Raw genomic sequence first — 5,636 nt, 5'->3', positions numbered from 1 at the left:
CTAAAGGAAATTCAGTGAAGACCTCTCTGCAGCTTTCCATTCATGTGGGGTTAAAGTGGGAAAATGTGTTGAAGTATGCAGGGAGGTGGGATGAACCCTCAGAGGTGGAGGCAGGACCCCTGGATCCTGACCTAGCCATGTGACCTCAACCAAGGGACTGGATCATCATTCAGATTTTCCAGATATTAATCATTTGTGATTTATATAATTACAAAGTCAATCATTTCTGATGGATGCATCTATTTTATTTGGTTGCAGAAGGGAGAAAGGGAAGATATTACATTCTAAACATGCTGTTTGCCCAGTATAAGGTAAACCCAAGACCACTTCTTGCTCTCTTTCTCTTTAAAAAAAAAATTTGTAGATGGACAGGATGCCTTTATTTTATTTGTTTATTTTTATGTGGTTCTAGGGATTGAACCTGGTGCCTCACACGTGCTAAGTAAACGCACTACCACTGAGTTACAACCCCAGCCCCTTTTCTTTCTTTCTTCTTTTTTAATGTAGATAATATTTTATTTCTGCAATAACATATTACAGTTGAATATAAATTAAAGGCCTGCTTGCACACCAAAGCCTGGTCCTTTGGGTAGTTCAGTCAAAGAGACCTCCAGCTGGCTCACAACAGAAACGTCCACTCCTTGGCCCAGGTTTTGGAATTTTGCCAGCTTTGAGCTCATCAATAATTTCTTCAGTATCTTTTGGTGTTAGATCCTGATAGTAGTTGTCATTTATTTGAACCACTGGTGCATTTACACAGGCCCCTAAACATTCTATCTCTATAGGGTGAAAAGTTTGTCAAGTGTAGTTTCACAACTTTTATTCCAAGCTTATTCTGAATGGCCTCCGGTATGCTGTCAGAGTTGGGAAGCACGCAAGGTGTGGTAGTGCAAACCTGAATGTGATAGTTTCCAACTGGCTTCCGATTATACATTGTATAAAAAGTTGCTACTTCATATACTCTCATTGGAGGGTACTTGTAAAACTTCTGCAACTGTTCATAGTAGAGATGGGCAACCACCCATTCTGCCTTTGGGCCAAATCCAGGACTGGAAGCGCAGCTGCTGCTTTATGCCCTTCTGGATAGTTTTTTATAATTGACTCTATCCTCTTATAGTTTTCTGGTGTGAAATCAAATGGAATATCTGGGTTATTCTCAGGAGTATCCCTGTGCACAAACAAGGCTCCTCCAGCACCATTCTGCACAGCTGTCTTATGCAAATTCCTTATATGTCTTCCCCACGGGGCGGTGAGACCAGGCCCAGAACACCAAGGAGAAGTCTTTCTTTTCTTTAAATTTCATTTTGAGACAGGGTCTCACTAAGTTATGGAGGCTTGCCTCAAACTTGCCATCACCCTGTCTCAGTCTCCTGAGATGTACACAGTCATGCCTGGTTAAGGTAATTTCTTTAAAAATCTTGTACAAACGATGGAAGACAAGCCTCATAAAGGGAAAGGAGGAAAGGCGTGATACCAGTGTTGAGAATCAGGATCCTGTCCCTGTTCTCACGGTGTTGAAGATGGAACACTAGAGAAATGGTGAAGCAAGAGCAAAAAGTTTTATTTAAAGGATAGGAGAGAGGGGGAGAGAGAGGGGAAGGGGGCAGGGAGACACTCCTGCATAGAGGAGGGGGTACAGAGCTGATGCCTGAGGGAGGAGGGGGTATCTTGCCCTTTTGATAGATTTCAGGTTTCCTTTCTTCTCATGTCTTCTCTTCCCCTTATCTTGCTTAAATGGCCAAATATGAGAAAGGAGGCTTCCAGGGATACTTCTCCATATTTTCCATATCTGTCCAGCAAGGCATGAAGGGAGCATCCCAAGGGGCATTCATTAGCAACTCCTTTTTGGGAGGAACAATTCCCTGGAGGCAGGTGATCTTGGCAACAGATTTGAGGAGGGGGAACTGCTCTGGAGGTGTTAGCATTTTATTTCCTTTTGAAGCAGCCCTCATCTTCCTGACCCAATCATTCATCAACTACACTGACTGTCCTTTTGCCCTGGTTGCAATCTGCCTGATTAAGGGCACCCTTGCTGCTGTAAGGGGAAATGGACCATGACCACTCTGACTACTTCAGGCTGAGAGGGGGTGACTTGGGGCAAGCAGTTTGGGTTTTCCTTTTAGGAATGTTTTGGGTTCCTTGAGGGGTCTCTGGTTAAAGTCCCAGAGTTGCAGAGATGCTGGGGCTGGAAGGTTCACAAAGCCTCCTGTCCTAACCTGAGTTTCTATTTGTGTGCACTTCACTTAACAAAATTCACTGTCAGCAGAACCCAAAGATGAGATCAATTCCACATGGGTGCACTATGCTTTCATATAAGCAGTATCCCTGAGATTGTTGTGGAAATGACAAGATGACACTTGGAAAGTAGGAGAAACCAAACTTTATTTTGTGCCAGCAGACCCAAAGGAGATTAGCACTCCACAATTCTGAGCACCTCTGTCTAATCTTTCATAACATTTATAGGTTGTCTAATGTCATCAATTTTCTAGTCTAAAAGAGTACCAAATTGGATACAAGATTGCAAAAAGCAACATATAATTGTGTATAAGAGAACTGTTTACAAAAGCAGACTGTGATATGGGAAGTTGGCTTACAAGTTCTTCTGTATCTCTAATCTTGAGTCCTGAGCTTTCACAGGTGCCTTTACACTTCAAAGGGACATGGCTAGGTCCCAGGAAAAATCCTTTACATTGTAAAAAGAAGGAGTAAATAGTGCTAATTAACTTTCCTGAAGAAGCTCAGCAGACTGGCACAAGAGGAGGGGAACTCTCACTCTTCCCCAGTCACATGTCAGTCTACTTTATATCCAGGCCTGGGTCAGTTACCCACTACAAGATTTCACATCTCACTCCCCAAATCCCATGTGTTCTCTGTCCATGGCCTTTAGCTGTGACCAGGAGGAGCTGTTGGGTGGGCAGGCTGCATGGCATGTGGTGAGGCACCCAGTCACTGATGCGGGCAGGCCTGCCCATGCCCACTGGCCCACCTCTTGCTCCCTGAACATGGGATTATGGAGATGAAGCCATAGAACACTCTGGAGTCTCCCATGCCTTGCCACAGGTGTCTTCTCCAACAGCTGCAACCCACCCTCCCCATACACTTCAGGGAGATGCCTGAAGACAGGAAAATGATTCCTTCTGGCCAAGGTGACCAACTCAAAGTGAATCAAGTCTACACTGGCTCAGGAGGAGAATCTTCATCTACACTAGGTCAAGGGGGGCAAGTCCCCATCTATGTTGGCTCGAGGCAATGAGTCCCCATCTACAATGGCTCAAGGTGAGCGAGTGAGTGTCTACACTGAACAGGAGGAGGAGGCACAGTGGTCCAGGCCTTGGAGAGAATGATTGACTGCTGGGCTCAGGCCTTTGCCCTGAGGCCTTCCTCTTAAAAACAGAAAAACATGCCTTTTTAAAAATCTTTGAAACATCAATTTTATTATACAATTTGTGAAAAAAAAATAAAGAATAAATTTCTCCCAAAGCATGGGAGAAAGGACCAAGAGCAGGGCAGGGGGAAGTGTCTCAGGGGAAAATCTCTATGATGTGTCATCACAGGTGGGGCAGAGGAGAGTCCTGGTGGATCTAGATGCACTTCTACCGGGAATCGGTGCGGAGAAGCCTGAGCCAGCTGAGCCTCAGAGTCTTCTGGCTGTCCATTGGTTCTGTTGGTCTTGGCTGGGCATTTCCACTGGAGCCACTCTGTTCTTGAGCACTGATCGACCGAAGCACAGTACACAGCACAGCTGTCATAGGCAGGTGGAGATCCTCCTCCTCACCCTCTTCCAATGACTGATGTGATCCTGTGATTGCCCTGTGGGAGGATGAGCTGCCATATTCTGTGACCCTCCTACTGCTGGGCACAGGGTCCTGCTGGGAACGTAGATTGGGAGGCGGTGTGTTCACGTGGAAAAAGTGGAGAGGAATGATTGGCACGCTTGAGGTCCAGATGCACACGATACCCCTCTCATGGCAGTACTGCACAGACCATCTGCCTAACAGCCTGCAGGCCTCCTCCTCTGGCATGCCACTGGATTCCAAGATGAGATACCGTAGATGTCCCCACCTGCATACTCCATAATAATGTACATATATTTGATGGTCTCAATGACCTGGAAGAGCTGGATCACATTTGGGTGGTCCAAGCTCACCAACAAATCCAGTTCAGACAGTAGTGGGAGGTTTGAGGCTGTTTTTGCCAAGACCTTCACCACAACCTCTGTCCCGGAGACGATATAGCAGGCAATTTCGCCTTAGCAAAGCCCCTGTGCCCAATGCCCTGCAGAATTTCATAATGGTCTGTGAAGGCATGCTCATAGCAAGAGCCCTGGGGCTCTACACTGCTCTCACTACTCATCCTAGAATGGAGTTCCATCTTAGGACACTAGCTAAAAAAATAATAATAATAATAATAAACCAAAACAAATAACTAAAACAACAACAACAACAAAGTTAAAAACAAAAAGAAAGAAAGAAAAAAATCCAAATAAAATCCAGTATCCAAAGACCACAACCACCAGCCACCAACCACCACCAAATGCGCTAACTCTCTAGGAGTCCGACAGGTCACCACCAAGAGCTTCCTGTACTTCTGGACAAAAAACTGAGGGCCGGTCCCTCTTATATACCTGCTGTCTGAAATTCCTTCACAGTGGCCGTGATGAACCAAGCCCCCACTTCTCTCCTTGTAAGGACACAAGCCAAGCTAAACCGGGCCCCTCCCTTATCTCCTTATAAGGACACAAACCACACTGATCCAAGGGCCATGATAAACATCCAAGTCCCGCACATGTCAAAACTTCTCTGCTATAAGCACTTCTCCTAGCCTATGAACTATCTTATTTAATTTTGGATGCTCAGCACCTAGTACAGAACTTAACACCTAGGAGTTTTTCACTTAATGTTGGTTAGTGGCTTTTTTGATTGATTGGTTGGGTGGGTGGGTGGATGAACAAATAGATGGCTGGACAGACAGATAAAAGAGTAGGTGGATGTATAGATGGACAGAAGGAAAGGATGAATAGTTAGATGTATGATTGTGATACCAGTCTTGAAATTCAGGATCTGGTCCTTATTATTGCCCTGGTGTGGAAGATTAAACACCTGAGAAATGCTGAGGCAAGAGTAAAAACTAAATTTTATTTAAGAAACAGAGCACAGAGAGAGATTTCTCTGGACAGTAAGGGACGCAATGCTGGTGTGCATGGGAATGAGGGTGTTTTGCCACTTTATCAATTTTAGTTTTCCTTTCTTCTTGTGTCTACATTACCCATAGTGAGCAAAAGGCAGGGCAGGAGCCCTTCAGGGAGTTATTGCTTGTGTTGGAAAGTGTAATCTTTCCCCTTTCCTGGAGGTGTAGCACCCAACTGATGGGGACATGCTATCTACTTATTTCATTTTCTTTCATAATCAGCTACCTGTCCTTTGCCCTGGTCTCATTCCCTGCTCTGATTAAGAGAAATGGGCCATGCTTCAGACTGAGATGGGGGTGACATGGGACTAGAGATTTAGGTTTCCCTTTTAGAAATGCTTTGGGTCAGTCGAGGGGTCCATTGTAAAAGTCTGGTTTGGAAAGAACAGGCTGTAAAGTCATTTCAGAGGTGGGTACTTCTATGAGAGAAACAAGAAGGCGTGAGTACT

At 45.0% G+C, this 5,636-nt stretch overlaps 1 pseudogene; it reads right to left on the bottom strand.

Moving 5' to 3' along the window:
• Positions 1–551: 551 nt before the first annotated feature.
• On the bottom strand, positions 552–4,022 carry LOC124991365 (NADH dehydrogenase [ubiquinone] flavoprotein 2, mitochondrial-like; annotated as a pseudogene).
• Positions 4,023–5,636: the final 1,614 nt, after the last annotated feature.

The sequence above is a fragment of the Sciurus carolinensis genome, chromosome 8, assembly GCF_902686445.1.
Source record: "Sciurus carolinensis chromosome 8, mSciCar1.2, whole genome shotgun sequence".
Lineage (NCBI taxonomy): Eukaryota > Metazoa > Chordata > Mammalia > Rodentia > Sciuridae > Sciurus > Sciurus carolinensis.
This window is presented reverse-complemented; position numbering and strand designations above follow the sequence as displayed.